This window comes from Canis lupus, chromosome 4 (assembly GCF_048164855.1).
Source record: "Canis lupus baileyi chromosome 4, mCanLup2.hap1, whole genome shotgun sequence".
Classification (NCBI taxonomy): domain Eukaryota; kingdom Metazoa; phylum Chordata; class Mammalia; order Carnivora; family Canidae; genus Canis; species Canis lupus.
In genome coordinates, this window is record NC_132841.1 from 19,723,046 (window position 1) to 19,748,298 (window position 25,253).

Consider the following 25,253-nt stretch of genomic DNA (forward strand, 5'->3'; position numbering starts at 1 on the left):
TACTCTCTACTATATTGAACATGGAACTATCAAAATCCAAGTTCCTTCCTTTTTGCTTTTATCAATGTTGTTTGAAGATATTAAAGGCTACATACAAAAAATACAGGAAAAACATCCATGCTCAAGTTAAGTTTAGAGGCCAATGACAGAAATTAAATTGTTTGCACAAATAAAGAAACTGCTTGCTACACAACTTTAATGTGTAAAGAATGTAAAGCTTCCAGTTCCTTGCATATATGGTTACTCAAATAGTAATAGCTCAGTTACACAGCAAGAATTTTTAAATGCTCTGATGTAACACTACTATATTTTGGGCATTGGCACACGAGCATTCATTTTAGCGCTATTTTTAAAATCACTAATAAACACTCCAAATAGCAGAACTGAGCCTCTGCTCAATTGAGTCCGCCTGAGTTGTTGTGAAAGAAAAAACGTCTAAAAGAATCATATTTTTATCTGAATCTGAAATGCCTCCTAATCTATTTGAAAAAGTAGGCATTTATAAAATTGGAGCTTTCATAAAATAGTTTAGAGTTTAGTGTTATTATGAGAAAAATTAGTTATAAAAGCAAAAATGCATAGCCGAGTAGCTTCTATTCATTCCATTTTATAGAAATAATGTCCTTTTATTTCCCCCAAAGTTATCTAACCAAGCAACAGATAATCTATAATTATAGGATTTGCCTTACACAGCAAAATTTGATCTTAAAAAGTTTGACACTTCACTCACCTAATGCAGGACAGAGTATTGCCCATACACAGATACTAAGTCAATTGTCTAAGCAATTTCTTGTACTTAGAAATTCAGTGCCACTATTACAGCTCACAATTTGGCTTATGATGCATCTGTAAGCAAACAGCCTGACAAGCACCCTAGTGTATTTCAGGATGACTGACAGGACACAGTGGCTCAAGCAGAAAGGGGGGATGGGTGCTCTTAAAGCAATACACTAATGAAGACCGACATCAAACAGCAGAATCAGACTTAAAATTATATTTTTCAAATCTGCAATGAAATAATGATATATTGTCCAGTATAAGCTTTTAAACATAACTTTTGTGTGCATTACGTTCCCAAAATATTGTAAATTCCAAAGCAGCTTTAAAATTTTTATTTGAAAGAAAAAATGTGAAACAGACACGCTATATGATACCTCCTGGAACTTCTCAAACTTCTAAATGACTTAAGAATATTTCAATTATTTTAAACAGAAATTAAGTCAGGGTACCTGGAGAAAAGTAGTTCTGATTCATATTTTTGCCAATCACTCTTGCGAAGTAATTTAACCGATGAAAGTAAATTAAATGTCAGAGTTACTACCAGAAATAGGGGTAGGAAAGCCCAGTAGTTTGCCCCCTGCTGTGTTCCTTTCTTATGGTCTACTTCTGTGGTTAAAAAATAGATCAAAAGGGGCACCTGGGGGGCTCAGTCAGTTAAGTGACTGCCTTTGGCTCAAGTCATGCTCCCAGGCTTCTGGGATCCAGCCCTGCCCTGCACTCTTGCTCAGCAGGGAATCTGTTTCTCTCTCCCTCTTCTTCTGCCCCTCCCCCTGCACGTGTTCTCCCACTGGCTCACACTCTCTCTCAAATAAATAAAATCTTAAAAAAAAAAAAAAAAAGTAGATCAAAAGATTAGGACATTTCAATAATGGCTATTTCCATATTAGTTTCACTTCAGAAAATATTTATTTAAGTGATACACTGGCTTCACTCTTCACATACATAATTTTTCCTATATTATTTCACAATACTCTGCATTGCTCAATCCTTTTTTATAGCAATCATTCCTATTAGGAAAAAAAAAAGGGGGGGGGGCTACTCATTTTTAAACGCAATCCCTAATTTAGCCAGCAGAGGGTATCACTTGATTCAGAAAGTCCGCAATATTGCCTCCAATGACATTTATTTTTATACTTGAACTACAAACTGGGACACACCATCTCAACCTTCCTTATTAAATGTGTTTAGAAATATCCCATTTTATTCTTCCATATATGTTTGATTTTCACATAGCCCATGTTAATGTTTAGTACTTCTCATCTCTGACAAAGTACCATTATTTCTTCCTCTCCCAGCTCACTACCATCCAAATGGTAGTGAAAGAAAGGCTAAGAAGTAGCAGAATTTGGTTCAATGATCAAAATGACTTCCACAATCCTAGATTTTTCGGGGCGGGGAGGGGGGAGGAAGCAAGCAAAGAAACAAAAATTTTACATAAAGATTCCTTTAGAAAATCTAAAACAAATGCCGAAGAAAATAAAACTACACTATAATACAAAATAATTTCTCTTCAAATTTACATATACAGTTGTAAACTGTTTAATATTTTCTAAATGCTTTGTTTGGTATTTGCTATTTGTCCATTATATATTAGGAGCCACAGGCTAACTTTAGAAGACAGGGTTCCTGTTATCACAACATTATTATATTTCTCATGAGCATACAATGTTACGACTAACAATGTCTTCATACAAGCTACAAATTCTTATTTTACAAATTCAATTTGGAATAGCATGAACATTGATTTGCCTACTCTAAAAATAAAGATTTTATAATCTAAATAGCCAAAATCATTAACTACCACAAATTTATCTTGACTGAAAATAAAAATTTTCTATGCTTCTCTTAAGCTATTGTCACAAACATTAAGTTTACTAAGTTAACTTGGTAAAAATAAAACAGATTTAAAGGCTCAAAGAGTGATCTCTCTTTTCATGCTCCTGGACTTACCACTAATGATACATGCTATATGCCCAAGTATTAAATTTTACAAAGAAAAAAGAAATAATCATTCTCTTCCTCAATTGTCATTCAAAATAGGAAATTATAGTTTCTTTTCCTTTAAAAGAAAATTCTGGGATCCCTGGGTGGCGCAGTGGTTTGGCGCCTGCCTTTGGCCCAGGGCGCGATCCTGGAGACCCGGGATCGAATCCCACGTCGGGCTCCCGGTGCATGGAGCCTGCTTCTCCCTCTGCCTGTGTCTCTGCCTCTCTTTCTCTCTCTCTCTCTCTGTGTGTGTGACTATCATAAATAAATAAAATTTAAAGAAAAAGAAAATTCTGTTTCTGATAATGAAAGCAACTGCTGAGTTCCTTACTCTATAAAATCATTTTTAGTAACTGAATGGGGCAGTTTCTTTCCTCATATAATAACTAATGGTAGCCATGTAAAAATCATCTTTTATACTTGGAAATAAAGTATAACATCTCTTCAACTGCTATGGGTTCTTCCAGGAAATTTTGTATCTTTAATTTTCTGAACTGATACATTCCCTATAATATAAAAGAGATACTTAGAATTACTTCTCAAATTAACTTAAAAGCTATGCCTCCATAAGAAAACTGAAAAGTCAGTTTTGCAAGTAATTCACTTGTCATTTTTGCCAATCCAAAAAAAAAAATCTAAAAACATCCAATTTTAGAATATACAGATAACTGACACTTTTGTTTTCATCTAACTACCTAATTTCATCTAACCACTTTACTTTCCAACTGTGAGTTTGGTTCCTGACACAGGCTCCCCTGAAGTATGTTTCAATCAGCAATTTTTGGTTTCCCTGAGTGCCTTAGGAACCTACATCTAAAGGCCTTGTTAGCCGCAATTCTATTTGTGGCTAAAAAAATCTTTTCAGCAACAATGCATGCAGCAGGGGGACACTGAATAACTAGTGAATAGATACTTTAAAATAATCCTTTAAAATAATCCTTTTTACTTTTAGCAAAATGCCTCCATACATTTTATGTTCTATTTGAATTTTCAATACACTTTTTATATATTTTATTTTCTGTGAGTTTTTTTATATATTTCATTTTATATTGAAAGCTACTTACTAATTCCCTAAACTACTGCAGTGGGCTCATAACAGATAATATTCACACCAATGAGAAAGCTCTGACTCCGACACACATTAGGTAGGATGAGTCTGAGGTCTAAGTGGCATGTGCAAAAATGGGTAATATCGAATGGGCACCTGAAATGCAGAATCTTGAAGCTCAGGAGAAATATTAAGCTTAGAAAAAGAGATATGATAACTATGCATCCATGTTATGCCCTAAACCATGAGACTAAATGAGTTCTTCCAAGGTTCAGAGAAGAGGAAGATAAGGCAGCCAAGGATAGTACTTTGCAAAACAAGTGCCCACTAGGAATAGGAAGAGAAGGTGAGAAATGAAAAGAACAAGCAGAAACATGAGAAAACCAGGTTCAAATTCAAGGTCTACTTTGCTTGCTGATGTCTATGTTGATCACTTTTATTCTGTTTTTCCCATGTTGTGAAATGAGACCTACAATGTTGCTATGAAGAACTGCTTATAAAAATTAGCCACAGGGACACCTGGGTGGCTCAGTGGTTGAGCGTCTGCCTTCGGCTCAGGTCATGATCCCGGGGTCCTGGGATCAAGTCTTGCATCAGGCTTCTCACAGGGAGCCTGCCTCTCCCTCTGCCTGTGTCTCTGCCTCTCTCTCTCTGTGTCTCTCATGAATAAATAAAATCTTTTTTTTTAATTAGTCACAGAATCTAATGGAGTGCTATGCACAGTGTTAAATAATCACTGATTATTGTTATTATGTGGAAGATACTTCCCTTTTTGTGGAATTTTACTTTTCCAAAGCAAAATGCCATTGAGTCTTAGAAGGCTGCTGTGAGAGATAGCAAACAAATTGCCTATCTGATGTCAAAATGGATGAAGAATCATTAAGTCTACGCATTTTTATTTAGCAAATTGAATCCATTTCACCAAGGGAAGTCATCTACCCCGTCCATGACGGTAATTTATAATTAGGTAATAAGGAAACATATTCCAAAATGAAAGAGCTTAAGCTCTGCTTCCAAAGTTGTAACAAATGCTAAATAAAAAAAAAAAGAAGAGTACATTAACACATATTAATAAAGGATCTATTTAGAGAATTAGACACGGGATGGTGAAAGGACAGAATACTGAACTAAAAGCAAAAGAACAACAATAAGTAAAAAATAGAAACCTCTAGTGTCTTGTTCCCATGTAAGACTTATGGAATTGGGCCAGGACACTTCATTCCAAAGCAGACAGCATCACTGGCTGAGGCTGCATTAGAGCAAGGGGAAGGAAATCCTTTCTCCCACTCTGCTTCCAAAGATAATAACAGAAAACTAGAGAATGGTGGATTTCACTACCAAGAGGACATGTTTATTTTACTCATGTCCCCCACTGGCTCTCTAAAAGTCAAATATACTAATTTTGCATTGTAGAGCAAAAGAAATATATGTACAAAGACAATCAATTTTGCAAGACTCATAATATCCCTAAATTGTCCAAAGAACACCTGCTATATTCACTAAGCTTAAACTATACCAACATTCCTATCAAGCCTCCAATTGTACTGAAAAGAATAAGGCTTATCACAGAGGAGGGTAAAATAATTAAACTCCATCATAAGCATAGTGATTCACATTTCTGCAACTCTAAATATTAATAACCATGCCCAACAGTCTGAGTTACTCACACATTCATGCCCCAAACCATCCCAGCCTTCTTTGTCCTGGATCTTACGACCACAGAATTAGGTTGACACAATTAATCATGCTCCACAGATAAAGTTCAACTGATGGAACTAGTCTATGAAAAGCCTGTTTTATTTTATTTTTTGTAGTCATATTCTATATCCCTTGCTTCAGTTCCATTCCACTCCTCCCTTCCTACAGGTATCCACTGTATAATAGTTAATGGTTACCTTCCTAATCAACTTTCTATAACTCTTCTGATGTACATGTTTACAATGATATATAGCTTAATGTGTGTATGGACTCTCAAATTTTCACAGTGTTGGACTTCTTCTCTCTACATCTCTCTCTCTCTTTCCATTGCTCTCTCTCTCTGTGTTTCTGTCTCTCTCTCTCCCCCTCTCTGTTTTTATGTTTCTGCCTGTCTGTGTCTCTGTCTCTTCCTGTCCCAACATTATGCTTTCATGGTCTATCATGTTGAACTACATATATGTGTTAAACACTACAGGTTTGCATAAGCAACACAAGTCTCCCTTGCCTTTCATAGCTTTGGAGGCAGGACATTAGATTTCCCAGACTTCTCTGCATCTCAGAATGGCATGTGAGAATAGCATGCCAACAAGGTATAGCAGATAGACCTCTGCTGAGATGTCTTCTGGCAAAGCTTTTTCTTTCCCTATAAAAAGGGAATCAGATAATGTTGCTATGACCCTTCTCCCCTCCTTCTGTCTCGGATATGATGCCTGGATATGATGCAAAGCTAAGAAGGAAAGATGACAGAGCAAAAGTACAGAAAGAGCTCAGGTCCTTGATGTCATCAGCTCTGAACCTACAGACTCCTTGTTATTTGAGAAAAATTAGTTCCCAATTAATATAATTGATTTACTTTATTTTCCACGTGTAGAATTCTATCAGATGTATTTATAGCATATTTATCTGTCCATATCCCTATTCAAGAACATTCAGGTACTATCCAACTCTTTGCTATGGGAAACAACACTATAATAGACATTCTCATACATGCTTCTTTGTATAGATATGCAAGAGTCCCTCTAATGCATACACTCTATTATGGGCTGAAGTGCATCCTCCCCAAAATTCATGTCTGTAATTCTGACTCTCTATTCTTTAGAGTACGACTGTATCTAGAACTAGAGCCTTAGAAGATGTGATTAAGTTAATATGAGGCCACTGGGGTGGGGCCTAATCCAATAGGATTGATGTCCTTACAAAAAGAGATTAGGACAGACACCCAAAGGGGGATAATCATGTTATTGCAAGAAGATAGCCATTGATAAGCCAAGTAGAGAGACCCCAAACTTGCCAACACCTTGACCTTGGACTTTTAGCCTTTAGACTACAAAAAAATAAATTTCTACTGTTTAACCAGTCTTTGATACTTTGTTATGGCAGCCCTAGCAGACTAATAAAATTCAAAGTAGAATTTCTGGGTCAGAATGCATTTGAGCATTTAATTTCAACAAATATTACCAAATTGGTCTTTCAAAACAACACCACCAGCAGAATATGTTGGTTCACGTGTTCCCATCTCCTCCCCAGCACAAGATATTGTATGACATTTCAACTCCTGCCAACACAAGAAGTACAAAAGTGGATCTGATTGTTGTTTTAACTTAATTGCATTTTTGACTACCAATGTCACTGGTGATCTGTTTTGGGCTGACGAGCCAGCCATTCAAGTATCCCTTCTGTGAACTGCTTACCAGTACTTTTTACCCCTTTTTCTCACAGGCTGCCTGTTTTTCCTCACTGATTTCTAAGAATTCCCTATATATTCTACAGATAATTCATTTGCCAGTAATAGTCCTTGAAAATACCCTCTCCCTGCTTAATATGTGTCTCTTTGTATCCATAAACATTCCACCATCTGTATATGAAAGTTCCATCTTCTTCACATCTTTACAGATACCAGGTGATTACCATACATTAATTTCTACCAATATAATAAGTATAAGGTGCTCCATCATTATTTTAATCTGTATTTACCTAGTAACTAGTGAAACAAGCTAAATATCTTTTCATTTATTTACTGGTCATTCCAATATTCTCTTCTCTGAATTACTTTTTCCCTTATCATTAACCTATTTCTCTATTGTTCTTTTCCTTATTAACTTTTTAAGAATTCTTTATAAAATCTTTCACTAAATCATTTTTGTTTAATGATCTATGAGTTGCAATTTCCATATTAATACCATATGACAAAACACCCTACAGCTCAGTGGCACAAAACAACATTTATTCTCTCTTGTGCATTTTTAGGTTGGCTGGTGGTTAGGTTGGCTAATCCACGACGGGCCTGGCTGGGCTTACTCCAAGATCCAGTTTTGGAATCCAAATCTGTTCTACATGTTTCTCGTCCTCCTTGGACAAGTAGGCTACCGGGAGCATGTTCTTCCCATGGCAACAACAAAAATACAGAAGGGCAAGTGGAAAAATACAAACTAAAACTACTTCCCAATTGCCAGACTGACAGGGAATCCAGTATCTCTCTAATCCCTCAAATTGTTCAAGAACTCCAGGAGTCTCTTGACCCCCATATCTCAGAGACAGAAAACTAGAGAATAGGATTAGAATACAGATGGGCCCTGCTGAAAGCTGCTAGAGTTCTGCTTCCAGCACACACTTCACTGACGAAAATTGATCCCCTGGAGTCCAGTGTGACCTTTTCGCCTGCTGCATTCTTGCCTTTGCTGTTACAATTACTAACATTGGCCACAGTGATTCTTCAAGAAAGAACCAGCTTGCTCTCTCAGAGGTATGGAATGACATCCATGCTTAGAGCTTCAATTTACCAAACACAGTGGTTGAGTCAGGAAGGCCTTCTGCCTCCTTCTGCTTCATCACCCACAAGCCCAAACAGCCTCTCCCACCAGGTCATGCAGGCCACAAAAAGCATTCTTAGTGTAAGGTCTCTAATGTTCTTTCTTACCAAGTCCTTTCTTACCCAGGACCAGCTCAACCCATTAAGAAGTTTCTATAATGAATACACTCTAAAAGAAAGAAGTCTTCATTCTTTTCCTCTCTGAAGGCCCCCGGACTCTTTACAAATTTCTCCAGTCCTCCAGTTTTGACCAGCCCTGCAGGTGAAGGAAGACTGGAAAGGACAACTTTATCAAATCAGAAAAAGACCCTCTTACACCAGTACCTTAGACACAAAAGGATAAATATCTCATAATGATCTGCAAACACTGGGGGAACCTTATGGTTGCTGAATAAAAATACAAAATTCCCAGTTAACTTTGAATTTCAGATAAACAATGAATGGTTTTCCAGCATAAGTATGCAATATTTGAGACATATTTATACTTTAAAAAAATACTGCTTGTTTACCTGAAATTCAAATCTAACTGTGTGTCTTGTATTTTGCTAAATCTGGTCACTCTAATTTCCATATTTCATGAATGGGACAAATTGTGGGGAGGGGCAACTAAAACTCTCTTGTACCTCAATTTAAAGCAGCCACAGAGCCAGAAGCTCACATCCTGACATCCTATCAGAGAACTGAGGCTGACAGAGCCAACCAAAAAAAAAAACAGTTCTTGACCCCATTACTGCACAGGAGCTGATTTTTAGATAGCCAAATGTGATTCCTGGTTACCTCCCAGCAATACATCTCTAAATACACTCTGCTGGAAGATCTTAGTTCCCAGAAATGCAATATGGGATACAAGGAGACAAAGGAAGAATGACATATGGTGCCCTGAGATATGACAGCCCCAACAGGAGGGGCAAAGACACAAGAAAAACAATGGCAGAAGGATATTCTAGAGATGAGGTTTTATGCATCTCTTTTAGAAAAAGGAGTCTAAATGAATCTAATTTAATTGCTTTAAATTATCCAGGGTTAAATTCACCTCCAAGTAGAGGACCAAATAATAGGAGTAATAGTTGCCCAGTGGATATGTACCTCCTGTAGCCCAGAAATGTACGGAGATTTAAGAAAGATGAGATTTAAAATTTAAGTGAGAAATTCTGTACTTGAAAGTTTATAGTGATGAAGCTCGAAGAAGATATACATATCTCCCTTATGACAAACACCAAATAAATCTCATCTTTCAAAAATAAGCAGACAGAAAAAAAATCCAAGATTAAAAGAGTATATAACATAGGAGTAAGACAATGTCTTAAAGATACCAAGGGAGGGCAGCCCCAGTGGCGCAGCGGTTTAGCGCCGCCTGCAGCCCTGCAGTGTGATCCTGGAGACCTGGGATCGAGTCCCATGTCAGGCTTCCTGTATGGAGCCTGCTCCTCCCTCTGCCTGTGTCTCTGCCTCTCTCCCTGTGTCTCTCATGAATAAATAAATAAATAAATAAATAAATAAATAAATAAATAAATAAGGAAATTTAAAAAAAATAAAAGATACCAAGGGAAATTATCCTCAAAACAAAATTTAGAATATATCTACACTGTGCTCTCAGTGAAATACCCAAACACATAAATTCTAGAACAGAAGTGATGTAGAGACAAAATAAAATGAAAAGAAAACTGACTCAAGTTAGAGGTCAAATAAAAAGAGACCTAGCAAAGATTTAAAACTTCTAAAAATCAGCAAAACCAAAAAGACAATAAATTAATTTTAAAAATCACAATTGGAGAAATCACTCCTCTCCTTCATCTGCTGCCTCTCTATAAGCAACTTGATCATTCAAAGAGCATAAGAAGCAAGGAATGGAACTTCTGCCCTAGACTTAATTCTTACCAACAAAGAGAAATATGTTAGTGAAGTGAAAGTGACAGGAACCTTGGGGAAAACTGAACATATCACCTTAGAGTCCATTAGAGCCAAGGAAGAAAACACAAAGCAAATAAGACAAGTATCTTAGATTGTTTAGCAGTTCAGAGAAAATGTAAGGATGTTCCAGAGTCAGAGATTCTAAAATGAAAGATAGCTCAAAAAATAAAGCCCACTACTGCAATTATATGACGAAAATACAGGAAAGAACATACGTAAATATAACTCAATGTGGTATAGAAAGAGCTTTCTGAAGAGCTGAGATTTTTTAAAGGACATATAAGAGAAGAAGGAAGAAAATAAAGGTAAGAATGAACATCAGTATGGTATTGGTTTATTTACAAAGTGGACTAAACCTAGGATGAGCAGAGACATGAAAAATATTCAAAACAGGGGCAGCCCCAGTGGCACAGCGGTTTAGCGCCGCCTGCAGCCCTGCAGTGTGATCCTGGAGACCTGGGATCGAGTCCCATGTCAGGCTTCCTGTATGGAGCCTGCTTCTCCCTCTGCCTGGGTCTCTGCCTCTCTCTGTGTGTCTCTATGAATAAATAAAATCCTTAAAAAAAATATTCAAAACAATACAAAACCTTTAGGATGTACTTGAGAAAGAACGATGAGAAAGGTACAATGCCCATTTGTCATGATATTGACAAAGAATAGAGAGGAAGGAAAATCACAGTATTTTGCATTTGCTTTCATCCTGTCTACCAAGGAGAATGCTCTTTACAGCAGAAAGATTGTGCCAACAGTCTTGAGAATAAATTGATAAACAAGACAAAAGACAATGAAGGACTGTGTAACTGTTTAGATCAATGTTCATTTCCAGGTGTCCTCTATTCCAGTAGGGTTCTCACTCTCAGCACTAATGACATTTTGGGCTGGATAATTCTTTGTTGTGGAGGCTGTCCTGTGTGTTGTAGGATGTTTAACAGCATCCCTGGCCTCTACCCACTAAATGCCATTAGTACCAGCCTCCCACTTGTGATAACCAAAAATGTCTCCAGACATTGCCAAATGTCCCCCGGGGAGTAAAAAGGACCCTGGGTTAAGAACCACTATATTACAGAGCAGTGAAAATTTTGCATATATCATCACAGAATTATTGTTTGCATCTTTGAGTAATCACGGTGTTGAGAACTGACAAATGTCCCATATATCAGAAAGGTAGATTCTAAAAATTAAAACCAGTAAATTTGATATTGGTCCCCAGAAAATTTTAACACAGTATCAAAATTTTAATTAGAAGAGACCAATGATCTAATGATATCTTGGTATAGTTTTGTTAAGAGCCACTCATACAAATGTGATTTAATTTTCTTTTCTTTTTTCTTATATAATTACTTAAGAGGGTAAATTAGTTTCATTAAAACATTTTTAAAATATCTTCTGAAATCTTTCACAAGATAAAGAAATATAAGCTGTCTCATTTACTGTTGGTCTGAGTATATATCAATAAAACCTCTCTTGAAGCCACACTGATATGCATAAAATTTTATATGCACAAAGTCATTCTTAGATAAAGCAATGCTACTTTTGGAAATCTCAACATGTGTATAAAGATGCATGTCAAGGACTGCAGTATTGTTTGTGGTAACCAAAAAGCTAGAAACAACCTAAAAATGTGCGCCAATTAGGGACTAAATAAGTTGTCACATATTTCCTGACCAGAGGGTCAGGAAAAAGCCTTAGAAATATACAAAATCCAATTGGACATCATTTGCCTATCAGTGGGAAGATACTAAAAATATTTAACCAACAGCATGGCTCAGGTCCCAACCAGAGCTTAGCCTACAACTGAGTCTTAGAAGGCGCCTTTTGTGCCAACTGCTAATCTTTTCATTGCTGGGTCTAAGGAAGGTCCCAGACAAGAGGCCAAGTAGAGGAAGGCTACTAGTAGTGATGAGAAGGGATACAAAAGTACTTCATATTTTAACCATTTGTATGGCCTTACTAGGGAATAACAGTCTTCAACTGATAAACAGAAATAACATTAAAAGTATTCCGGCATAGCACAGGGCAATAAATTGGTTAAATTCAACCAAGTGGCAGCTCTGATAAAGAGTGAATGTATATGTACCGATATATAATGGTACATTAACCTTTGTTTTAATTTGCAGCAGAAACTAATGGCAGTTTTTGGGGTCAGGGCAGGAGGAAGATTTACTTTCGTTGCACAATCCTCTATGGCAGATGCTATAGGTTTGCTAACATCCCTTCCAGCTCTGGCCCAGCTTTACTCCCCTAGATTTCAAAAACCAAATACAGCTTGGGTGAGATTTTAAAAGGCCACAGGCATCAGACAGCTCCTGGGAAAGCTGTGGTGGGGCTTCTGGTGTCCAGCCCAAGAATCCAGAATGGTGGAAGCTAGCACATCTGCAGGACTGTCTCTCAGGTACAGTTGGACAATTTCCCTGTTGCTTCATCTTTGGCTGTGTCTCTGGGTCTCCTAGAGAATCCACGAACTATCTAATATCATTTATGAAACTCTGTAGACTCTTGGCTGCAGTAAAGAACTGTAGCTAAGGCACTCTTTGTTAAAACTAAAAATAAATGTGTAAATTTAACTAATTCAGTTTAAAAGAATATTTTTATAAGATTTTTTTTAAGCATACAAGCTGGATGGTGGTACAGTTCTGGCCTGAACACATCTGGTCAAAGAGGCAAATCCAAAATAACCAGCCTAGGATCTGGGTCTCAAAAGACCATCTGAATGTCAGCTGTGTCCAACCACCAGATAAAACGTTACACTAAAATTCATCTAGAAATGAACATTATGTGATCATATCTAGGAAAATCTTGGGGGCGGGGGTGGAAAGTAAGAGAGAATTAATCCTTCCAGGTATTAAAACATGTCATGAAGTGAAATTATTTAAAAAGTAAGGACTGGGGATGTCTAGGTGGCTCAGTCGGTTAAGCATCTGCCTTCAGTTCAGGTCATGATCCCAAGGTCCTGGGACTGAGTCCCACATCAAGCTCCTTGCTTGGTGAGGATCCTGCTTCTCCCTTTACCTGCCACTCCCTCTGCTTGTGTGCTCATGCACACTCTCTTTCTCTCTCTCTCAATCTCTCTCTCTGACAAATAAAATCTTTTACAAAAAAATAAGAATTAGATAAAAATTAGGTACAAATATTACTGTAACAGAAAAGAAGGTTGGAAAACAGACTAATTATAAATTTAGCTCATGATAAAGAAGGTATTAAATTAGCAGGGAAAAGAGTTATTCTTAAATCATATTGGATCAAATGAATAAACATTTGGATGAAAACTTAACATAAAACTGACTCCTAGCCTCATTCCTTTGCTCAAAACCAACTCCAGATGTAGCAAAAACTAAAATTCTGAAAGAAAATATAAGGGAAATTATCTGTAATACATTTATGCATACTAGTTAAAGCAAAAAGTCATTTAAAGGAAACACAAAAGGGACACCTGGGTGGCTCAGTCAGTTAAGCATCTGCCTTGGGCTTAGATCACATTCTCAGGTCCAAGGATCAAACCCCAGGTCAGACTCCCTGCTAAGCCCCTCTCCCTCTGCCCTTCCGTCCCCCACACTGCTCATGTTCTCTCTTTTTCTCAAATAAATAAAATCTTAAATAAATTTTAAAAATTAAAAAAATAAAGGAAACACAAAATCCAGAAGTCATAAAGAGGTCTAAAATTTTGAAAACAAAAATATTTTATTTTCTGCATTATTTAAAAATAAAACATAAAAGTCAAAAAACAAACAACAAATTGGGGAGAAATACAATGCACTAAACAGACAAAAAAAGGTTAATTTGTTTAATTTACTATGGAAAGAAAATGGACAAAGAATGCAAAAAGGCAATTTATGTTAAAAAATACAATGGACTAATAATTAGTTTTAAATTACACATTACTCATAATTAATTAAATGCAAATCAAAAGAACAAGATATCATTTTTACCTATCAGACTGTCAAAAGTGAAAAAAAAAATTTTTAAGATTTTATTTATTTATTCATGAGAGACAGAGAGAGAGAGAGGCAGAGACACAGGCAGAGGGAAAAGCAGGTTCCATGCAGTGAGCCTGACGTGGGACTTGATCCTGGGTCTCCAGGGTCATGCCCTGGGCTGAAGGTGGCGCTAAACTGCTGAGCCACCCGGGCTGCCCCAAAAGTGAAAATTTTGAAAGAATATCATCAGTGCTGGTTAGATTTGGGGACAATAAGCTCTCAGCATACAGCTAGTGAGAATATAAACTGATACAAATTTCTTGAATAGAAATATGACAATATCTGTCAAATTCTAAATTTTGCATACTCTTAACCTTTTGATTGATACTTCCAATTAAAGGTAATTCTTAAATTTTAAAGTGAGCATTTTCAAACTCTCACAGTCACTCTAGAATATGAAGGTTCCCCAAAAAGTTAAAAATACAACTACACTACTAGGTATTAACCCACAGGATACAAAAATACAGATTCAAAGGGGTACATGCACCCTGATGATTATAGCAGCATTATCAACAATAGTCAAACATGAAAAGAGCCCATGTGTCATCAAATGATGAATGGATAAAGAAGAGGTGGTATATATGTACAATGGAATATTACTCAGCCATCAAAAAGAATGAAATCTTGCCATTTACAACAATGTGGATGGAGCTAGAGTATATTACGCTAAGTGAAATAGGTCAGTCAGAAAAAGACAAATATCATATGATTTGATTCATATGTGGAATTTATGAAACAAAATAGATGAACATATAGGAATGGAAAAAGAGAGTGAGAAAGAGGGAAGCAAACATAAGAGATTCTTAACAATAGAGAACAAACTGAGGGTTGATGGAAGGAAGGGGTTGAGGGATGGGCTAGATAGGTGATGGGTATTAAGGAGGGCATTTGTTATGAAGCACTGGGTATTGTATGTAAGTGATGAATCACTAAATTCTACTCCTGAATCCAATATTATGCTATATGTTAACTCACTAGAATTTAAATAAAAATTTGAAAATAAATAAAATGAGCATTTCTTTAGACCCAGTAATTTTATTTCCATGAGATTATCCTAAAGATAGACTCATAAAAATACATCAAGATGGGATGCCTGGTGGCTCAGCAGTTAAGTGCCTGCCTTCAGCCCAGGGAGTGATCCTGCAGTCCTGGGATTGAGTCCCCCATCAGGCTCCCTGCATGGAGCCTGCTTCTCTCTCTGTTTGTGTCTCTGCCTCTCTGTCTGTGTCTATCATGTATAAATAAATAAAATCTTTTTTTAAAAAGTACATCAAGATACAAGAATAAGGATATCCATCACAGCACAGTAACATGAAAAAACTAAAACTACTAAAAACAACAAACATCTATCAATACAAAATGGGCTAAATGAATTATGCTACATCCATGTAAAATACTATGAAGTTGAAAAGAATGAAATAGGTCTATATGAATTAGTATGCATCTGTCTTAACTAAATGTAACTGTCTTAAGCGGGGGAGAGGGGCAGGTCAATATGTATATCATGCCCTCTTATTCTTGACCTAAATTGGGATTCTGTAAACTAGCAAGAAGAACGTAATGTATGGATATTGCATAGGCAACCAACAGTGCCTATAACAGGTTATTTGATTCTGAAAAACTAGCATTCCTTTGTTATCTCATAATGGGGAAAATAGAACTGCTGAATCTAACTGAAAAGCAAGTTAACTTTGCAAACTCCCATGGAAACATGACCAAGGAGCCCCAACCCTGGACTAAGACAGACACCGATACCTCTTCTGGAGAAGCACAGAGAAAGCAGTTTTTTTTTAAGATTCCTTCATCCCTAGCCACAAACAAACACACATTAGAGGTCAAAGCCTTACTTTATTCACTAGTATCTATCCCGAACATTAAGAATAATGTCTACTATACAAGTCATCTAGAATGAGTGCGTTAATTAATTCCAAAGCCAATACCAGAGTAGACTCAATATAGTACTTTTGCCAACCCTGCCTGGGGACAGTTTGCATTAATACCACCTCCAGAAACCTCATCAACTGAGACCTGGTCATTCATTTATTATCTAGTTGTATACCTCCATCCCAATTATTTACCCCATATGCATAGACTGAGGAGATAAATACTGTATGGTGTAATTTAAGCAATGCTATGCAAAGCCAGGTCTGCAATGATATAAGTAGCCTGTAAGAATGTAAATCAATGACTGCTTCCTTCATCTAAAAAGTCTTGCTACAAAGTCTTAGAGTGTAGAAGACTTAATTCTGGTAGAAACTTATTTTCTCCTTTCATGTAACAGACTGAGAACTGCTGATCATATTTTGAATACAGCTAATATAAAGTAGGGCATAAGTGCTCAAGTTCCACTACTTGAAGACCTTTCTTTGCACTAAACATTGCTGTCATCAAATCTATTTCCCCACTGTTGGAGGGACCTGAAGCAGAAGTACACTGGTTAGGATAAGAAAGACAGGAAAAAGAGGTAGGGGTAGGGGTGCCAAATAAAGTTGACCTAATTTACAATTTGGCACATAGGAACTCAAAATAATTTCTCAAATCCTGGAAGTTAGTGATTAAATTGGTAGCAGATTAAATTGGCTGTGTCCCAGGCACCAATAATACAGTTAAAAACCATAATTAAGCATGTGAAAATCACGTGCAATAGCTAATAGTCCTTTTCACTTTCAAAAATTCTGCAGTCTCAATTATCTGTCACTTTCCATTAGATCTACAACTTGACTAAACTCAGGAGTTCCACCCCATAGTACCATGTCACTTAAAATCTAGTATCTGAACAAAAAAGTGAAAATCACACTTTTTGAGTCTCTAGACTAACATTCCCATGAGCCAATGGTCCTTAAGTAAACACAATTTTTTTAAGTCCTCATTACAAAGCACATAGTATCTCTTCAGGCAATATTGAGCTGCCAACTTCTCAAATCTTAATCTCTCTATCCCAAAGGAAAAATAAAAATATGACAACAGAAGTTCATAGGAATTAGAAAAGGGTACTCCCATTCTTCCATAGCTTTGGTCTTCCTCTAAATATCACTGAAAAAGAAAACTTCACAATTAAAAAATTTTCAATATAAGCAAAATATATTTTTTAAGAATTCACAACCCTGAGACGACTGGGTGGCTCAGCGGTTGAGCGTCTGCCTTTGGCTCAGGTCATGATCCCAACCAAGTCCTGGGATGAAGTCTCACATCAGCCTCCCCACAGGGAGCCTGCTTCTCCCTCTGCCTGTGTCTCTGCCTCTCTCTTTGCATCTCTCATGAATAAATAAATAAATAAAATCTTTAAAAAAAAAAAAAAAGAATCAGACCTATACATACAGAAAACAAACAGATGGTTGCTGGGGGAGGGGTGAGGTGCTTGGAGGAAGAGAGAGTAGGTAAACAGGAGTGAGAGACACAGGCTTCCAGTTATGAAATGAATAAGTAATGGGAATAAAAGGCACAGCATAGGGAATATAATCAATGATATAACAACATTGTATGGTGAAAATAGCTACACTTGTGGTGAGCATAACGTTACATATAGAGATGTAGAATCATTGTTATAAACCCAAAACCCATGTATCATGGTGTGTCAACAATATTCAAATAAAATATTTAAAAAAAAAAGAATACAGCTTAAAGAAACGATCTTCAAAATAAATACATACACTCAATAAAATCTTTAAAAAAAAAAAAAAAAACGGGTTGCCTGGGTGGCTCAGCAGTTGAGCATCTGCCTTTGGCTCAGAGCCTGATCCTGGATCCCCAGGATCGAGTCCCACATTGGGTTCCCTGCGGGGAGCCTGCTTCTCCCTCTGCCTGTGTCTCTGCCTCTCTCTCTGTGTCTCTCATGAATAAATAAATAAAATCTTTTAAAAAATAAATAAATAAACACATACATACATACACTCACAAAAATATTTACCACAGCACTTGGGTATTAAATTATAATTAATAAGGGATCCCTGGGTGGCGCAGCGGTTTGGCGCCTGCCTTTGGCCCAGGGCGCGATCCTGGAGACGCGGGATCGAATCCCACGTCAGGCTCCCGGTGCATGGAGCCTGCTTCTCCCTCTGCCTGTGTCTCTGCCTCTCTCTCTCTGTGACTATCATAAATAAATAAAATCTTTTAAATAAATAAATAAATAAATAAATAAATAAATAAATAAATAAATTATAATTAATAAAATTATATCCATTATCTTGGGAAAAAGGTTACACAGCAATTTAAAATAATATCTGTGTAAAATAGGAAATATACATGGAAAATGTTTTGGTATAATGTTAAATGTAAAAGCAAGGTCCCAAATTTTATCTACAGTATTACTGCAATTCATTTTAAAGTCAGTCATGCAGAGAAAAAAAGACTAAAAGGAATACATCAATGAGATTACAAGTAATTTTTTTCTGTGCTTTGAAAATTCCTATAATTCCTACAGTTCCTTCAAATTTCTGTGCTCATATTACTTTTACGATTAAAATAAGTTTTACTATAAAATCCCAATAATTTACTCAAATAAGAAGATGCAGACTATTTACAGGAGGGTAACAAAAAAGCTGTGTCTAAACTGTCTGTATTTTGGGTGTCTCCACTGAATAAATTTGTCCTTTGCTAATACTGAGGTCACTTTTTATAGTGGAGAATGAAATTTTAATAGCACATCCAAATGTGCCATTCAAATTTAACTGTTGATAATCCACATGTCCAAATCACAACTATTTTCAATATGTTGAGCTTTCATTCTGTCTAAATAAGCTAACCACAAACCCAGAAGCAAAGCTAATTTGAAATCTTGTCTGTCAAAAAGAAAAGAAACAAGAAAAAAAAGAAATCTTGTCTGTCATATATGTGTGTTCTAAGCAAATCATTGGATTTCATGTATCTTCAAAGACATTGTAATAGGCTTTCTTAGTGGTGTAGATCAGTGACTCAAAACTTATACAATCAATGAATTTTCTGATGCCTAAACTAAATTTCTTCTGGTTTCTCTTTGAACTCATCCCTTCCAGTTCTGTCCTGCTGCAAGTAAAGGCAACTGTTCAGTTACTCAGATCCCATCAAACAGTGACCTTCGCTTTATATTACTGATTATTACATCCTATATAACGTGATTTTTATTTGATTATAAGTGGTGGTAAAACAGTTCTGAGAGAACTCAACCTCTTAATTTTACTGCCAATTATAAAATATATACATGAGACAAATATTAAATTCAGGAATTACTGCTTTTGCTGCCATCTCATTTGAAAAATCTTCCATTTACTGTGAACAAGCTTTTGGTTGAAAGTAAAATCCCTTCAAACATTTTCTATCTTTGCTTCCTTTTGCCCCAACCCCAGCACAAGCATCCAGGCCGTATCTTATCTTTTCCTGCACAGTATTGCAATCGGCTTTTTATAGCCAGAAACTCTCTGAATGCAAAGCACGACCTTGGCTACTAGCTTCCCCTGGCACTAGTTCGAAAGTTATTTATAACTTTAAAATTAGCATGAAAGCCTACATTTCTCATCATAACTACTCAAAACATTCCCGTCTTATATAATAATGTAATGTACTTTAATCCAGAAGGAAACCCCACATTTTAAGCCTACGATATATAACTAAGGCAGAGCAATTCAATGCAGAAACAAGAATGGACTCAAGTCCAGCTCTTCTCTTTACAAACTTGACTCTTACCTTTCTGTTGCTTTCTATAAAGTAAATGTTTTTAAAAATTCGGCTCTTGTAGGGAATTTTCCAGAAAGAGTTTTTTTGGGGAAAAAAAAGAAGACGACGACTTCTTAGTCAGAGTTACAGAGTACCAAATTAAGAGGCAGTGGCAGTGGGGCAGTCACTTTAGCTGAGCGTCATTCACCCAGGATAAGAAAGAAAGGGGAGGTTACAAACCAGGGTGGGTGGTATCTAATCCTGAACTGCTAGTCACTGACCTCACTGACAACTTGTTACTGAAAATACTTCGTTGAAAAAGGCCAGACACATACTTTGCCTAGAGATCTACAAACATAGCTGTCAGGAAGCTCTGAATAAGTTAGATTTGCATTTCTCTAGTCCCTTTCCAAAATAAGGACCTCTTTACATCTAATTAAACCTGATGGCTGGAATTATGGAGAGTGAAAAAAATGATAAAGCAAGGATAAAGGAGTCCAGGAAATCCACATATCAAAAGATCAATTATATAAAATTCAGTGTCTTCAATACCACAGGATGATGTGTCATATCTGAGATAGTGTTTTTCTTCTGAAATCTTGCCTGTCTCACCAGGTATCACACACTCTGCTCCCAGAATTTATGCAGAGCCACATAATTATCAGTAAAGCTCGTACAGTGAAGATTTACCAAAAACTCCACAGATGAAACCAGTATTAAAGTTACCAAAAAAGTCTTCTCCAACAGAATCTTTTTCCTGTGGCTGTTCTTTTTCACATTCCTCCCCTTTTTTTTTTTTTGAAATCCTTTTCCTCGATAGCCTATCATTCACCGGAACACATCCTGCATATCCCTGCCTTAGGCTTTATCATTTCATCAGTTCCTTTACTCCCCACTTGAACTCATACCACATTTCCTTACACATTACAACTTCTGCAACTTTTTTCCAATAGCTTCTAAAACAATAGGTGGTAACTTAAAAAGAACTACTCCACTGTATGTTAATTATACTGGAATTAAAATCTTTAAAAATATATTTAATAAATAAATAAAAGAACTACTTGTTTGAGTTTTTGGCATTCTTGTTCTTAAAACGCTGAATTCAAAATAAAAAGAAGTAAAAAAATACATTAAAAAAAGAAAAAGAAGGCATTCGTTTATTAGCTCCACAGGCACTCTTAGAACAAATATTAGGGAGCCAAGAGAAAACGCAGGGTCCTGGGACTGTCAGAATCACTGATGAAAGGGGCTTAATTTTATATTATTTCTAAGGAAATCTGCAAATAATTGTATTTTCATGTAGCTTCCTTTAAAATGTGCATAATTGGCATTTCATTTATCTAAAGATTCTTAGTTGCTGACATACTGTCCTCCCAGATTTTTTTTAAAGCAGCTCTTTCCCCCCGGAGAATCTAGGAATAGCCTCTTTTCACACTGAAAACAAAGAGTAAGTTTTATGTCTCTCAATCCATCTTTTCTTGAATAAAGAATTCACTTGACACTTGCAAAATAGAAGTTTTTGTTTTAGACTCTTAATAATGAATGTTTTCCAAACCCAGACTGTTGAACTGAACCCAAGATAAGATATCCAAATTCTATTACGAGCCACTCTGCCCACACTGTAAAACCACAAATAAGTTACTTACCTGCTCTGTACCTCTCTTTCCCATCTGCAAAATGGAAATGAAAACCCATACTCTTTCTGTTTTTCAGGGTATATGTGAATTAAATGGATACAATCTGAAATGCTTCAAATTATATTGAACTTCTCATAGATAAAATACAAATACAACTACAGTATTCGGTGTTATCAAAACAATTAAATATTATAAGTATCTGAAAGATACTTTTAAAGAGCTCTGTAGAGGCTTTGTCTTGTTTTAATTGCCTCATTAAAAGGTAACCTCTGAGATAGGCTTCAGTTGAAGTATTTCCCACTACGGCCACAAGAGGTCCTCGTCCTAGCAATTCAAATCACGTCAGATTTGATGGGCAGAAACCTCACAATCCCCTATATTTATATCAGCTGGCTGAGAAAAAATACAGATCACCTATGTCAAGTTTCCATGGCTAACTATAGAGCAGCAGACAAAACCGGCGAAATCCGGCTTTCTCTGGGTGATCACTGAAGCATGCTGAACACTAAATAGTTTCTGTAAACTACATAGCCACCGTGTTTTGCACCCTGGCCCCCTTCCAGGTTTTTTAATTCCTTCTTGTAACCTTGCCCAGTCTTGTTCAGTATTTATTCTTCTTCCCTATTGACTTGTTTCCTTTCTTTATACTTCTCAAACTTTAAAATTTTGGCTCACACTCTTGCAAGCAAACAAAGGTTAGGGGTAAAGGAGATGGAAAAAAAAAAAGAGAGAGAGAGAGAGAGAAGAGAGAGAATAAACCAGACCAGTAGTAGCAATCATCCTGAGGTAATCAAAAGTGTGTCTTTGGCCCCAAAGTCACTCAACTACATATACTGAGAAACCCCTTGATGTGGAGTCTATGTTAGGAGCCAGCTAGAACATCAGAGGCACAGAAGGGAGGCCTCCAAAAGAAAATATTTCCATCTGTATCAGCAGCCCCTCTTGGAAAATAAGCCCTCCAGGATACAATCAGTTCTTCAACTAGAATAAAATACCTTTTCTTCTTTTCATTAAAATACCTTAAAGAATGAATTTAGCTTTTGCATGAACCATGAGTCCATTTTATTCTATACATGATACCTTAAAATGTTTCAGACAATTTCAGGTTGAGGTTTCAAAAAATTATGTGATTTTCTGAACAGTTATAACACTTTTCAGCATGCGTTTTAAAGCTAAGGATGGGACACCTGGGTGGCTCAGTGGTTGAGCGTCTGCCTTCGGCTCAGGGCCTGATCCCAGAGTCCTGGGATTGAGTCCCACAGCAGGCTCCCTACAGGGAGCCTGCTTCTCCCACTGCCTATGTCTCTGCCTCTCTCTCTGTGTCTCTCATAAGTAAATAAATAAGAATCTTTAAAAAATAAAATAAAATAAAGCTAAGGATAATTTGTCTGTGATACATAAAATTATCTTATTCCAAAAATGTGTGATAAATAGTTCTGGCACTTTGTCAGGTGTTTTAGATGAAACTAAATGAATCTGCTCCTGTTTCAAAGGTATTTTATGCTGCAACAACAACAACAACAACAACATGTTTCTCAACTCTCCCTTCCCACTTACCCTGTAATTAGCTACTAACCAACTCTCCTGTTTCAAAGACAAAAAACAGAAGCCACCTGGGAAGATGCCCCATTGCCTTCTCATCATCAAATCTACAAAACCACAAGCACTGAGTCCCACCTTCTCTGGGTTCCCTCCTACTACAATGTAAGCAGTACCCTTGCTCCTATCAAAGACTAATAATCTCTTCTCTTCTGGATCCCTTCTCCCCTGCCCCCCACAAGGACTCTGCTCCTTCATTATCACTTCATGTACCACATTATCACCCTTTCTCTAATGATCCACACAAAAATATGCCACAAGACCTCTAACTTAAAAATAGCCAACAAAAACATTAGCTTCACTCTAGGGCTCCTCCTAGCTTCTGCTACCTTCATCAAAATACTTCCCAAATAAGCTACTTACCGTAATTACCTACATTTTCAACTGTCAATCACTCCATAACTCATTTCTGTCCCCTTCCCTGCCCTGAGGGCTATTTTTAAGTCTACTACCAAGTTCTGTGTGGCCAAATCCATACTGTCACCTCAGGGGTATCTCATCCAATCCTACAGCTTTAAAAGAGATCTGTAATAAGATGCCAAGTGGGATTTCTCAATTGTGCAGAATTGGCAACTAAGCTCAAAATAAAAGAGACTTAAGCCATCTGTGTACATTGCATGCTAACGAATTTCCAATATTTGAAGACAGACACCTCATTTAGGGCTAAGACGCAGTTAAGAAAAGAGCTACATGATCTTGGCCTCCTGTCTCTTCTCCTAGCCCTAACACTACAGAAAAAGTCAGGGGATTGAAAAGTTGGAGGAACAAGGCCGACTAGATCTCTCCTCTTGAGAGATACCAAATACAGAGATACCAGAACAGGAGCAGTGAAAAAAATCAATCTTGTCCCGTCCCATTTCTAAGTCTCTTGAGAAGATATCTGGTCAGTGCTGAAGGAAAAGGAGATGAGATTTAAACTGGAATAAAGTACAAGTTTTAAAATGGACTACACCACCTTTAAAGCACTGTACTAAGTGGTAGGAAAATTATGGAACCTACTCAATATGTCATTCAAGAATGAGAAAGGGAGAAGCAACAGACCAAAGTGACATCAGACACTGGAGAGGCAAATTAGCTCACCAGATATGCCAATCATACATCCATTTGCTAAAGAATTCCAAATTTGTATCCCCAATCTGGACCTCGCTCATGAGCCCCAGAGGTATACATCCAACGGCCTTCTCCATTTGTTTAGCTAAAAGACATTTCAAACTTATTATGTCCCAAAAACGAGCTTTTGATTATGCCTCTCAAATCTACTTCTGTCATTCATATCCTAGTAATTGGTATCATCTCCTAAATGCTTAAGCCAAAACCTAGGAATCATCATTCATCCATTCTTTTCCCTCACAATCATCAAGAATTTCCACTAATCCTACTTCCAAAAGTTATCTTTAACATATCCACTTCTCCCTATCTCCTCTGCCCCTACTATTTTAAGGCATCTGCAATCTATTCTCCACAAAGTATTTAAATGATCTTCCAGAATACAGCTCAGCTCATGTTATTCTCCTGCTTATTATCATACAATGCCTTCTTACTACTCATAGTAAAAAAAAAAAAAAAAAGTCCAAGTTCTTTGATAAATCTAAAAGGCTCTCCGTGATCTGGCTCCCGTCAACCTCTTCCAACCTCTTCCACTTCGACTTTCAGTACTCTCCCCCATTCATTGACTTCAATTATATTTTTTTTAATATTTTATTTTATTTATTCATGAGAGACACAGAGAGAGAGGCAGGGACACAGGCAGAGGGAGAAGCAGGGTCCATGCAGGGAGCCCGATGCGGGACTCGATCCCAGGACTCCAAGATTACGCCCTGGGCCAAAGGCAGGGGCTAAACCACTGAGCTACCCAGGAATCCCCTATTTTCTATTCATAAGATACCCAAGCTTATTTTCCTTAGGACTGCACTTACTGTTCCTCTGCCTGAAATAATTTCCTCCCAACTATTTATATGTCTGGCTCATTTTCATCCTTCACCTTCTCAGGGAGGTATTACCTGATTACCTTATCTCACTACCCCTGTCACTTAACACAACCTTGCATATTTATTTGTTTGTTTACTTATTCTGTCTTCACTTGAGAATAAAAGCTAAGGGCAGTGGCATAGTCCCTAATGGTACAGCATTTGCAAATTAATTTAGCATATGCAAATTAACTTAATAAAATGTGAAGCATCAAT

At 36.9% G+C, this 25,253-nt stretch overlaps 1 protein-coding gene across 8 annotated transcripts in view; it reads right to left on the bottom strand.

The window, feature by feature from the left end:
* CTNNA3 (catenin alpha 3) overlaps positions 1–20,058 on the bottom strand; it is a 1,664,912-nt gene extending 1,644,854 nt beyond the window's left edge. For 7 of the 8 annotated variants that reach the window (XM_072823257.1, XM_072823259.1, XM_072823260.1 and 4 more), the window contains exon 1: positions 19,865–20,058. The gene's annotated coding sequence lies outside the window, so the exon portion shown is untranslated. Of the gene's footprint in view, positions 1–730; positions 859–19,864 lie in introns of those variants that run through there. The other variant, XM_072823258.1, reaches the window with a different exon arrangement.
* Between the last annotated feature and the right edge of the window lie 5,195 nt (positions 20,059–25,253).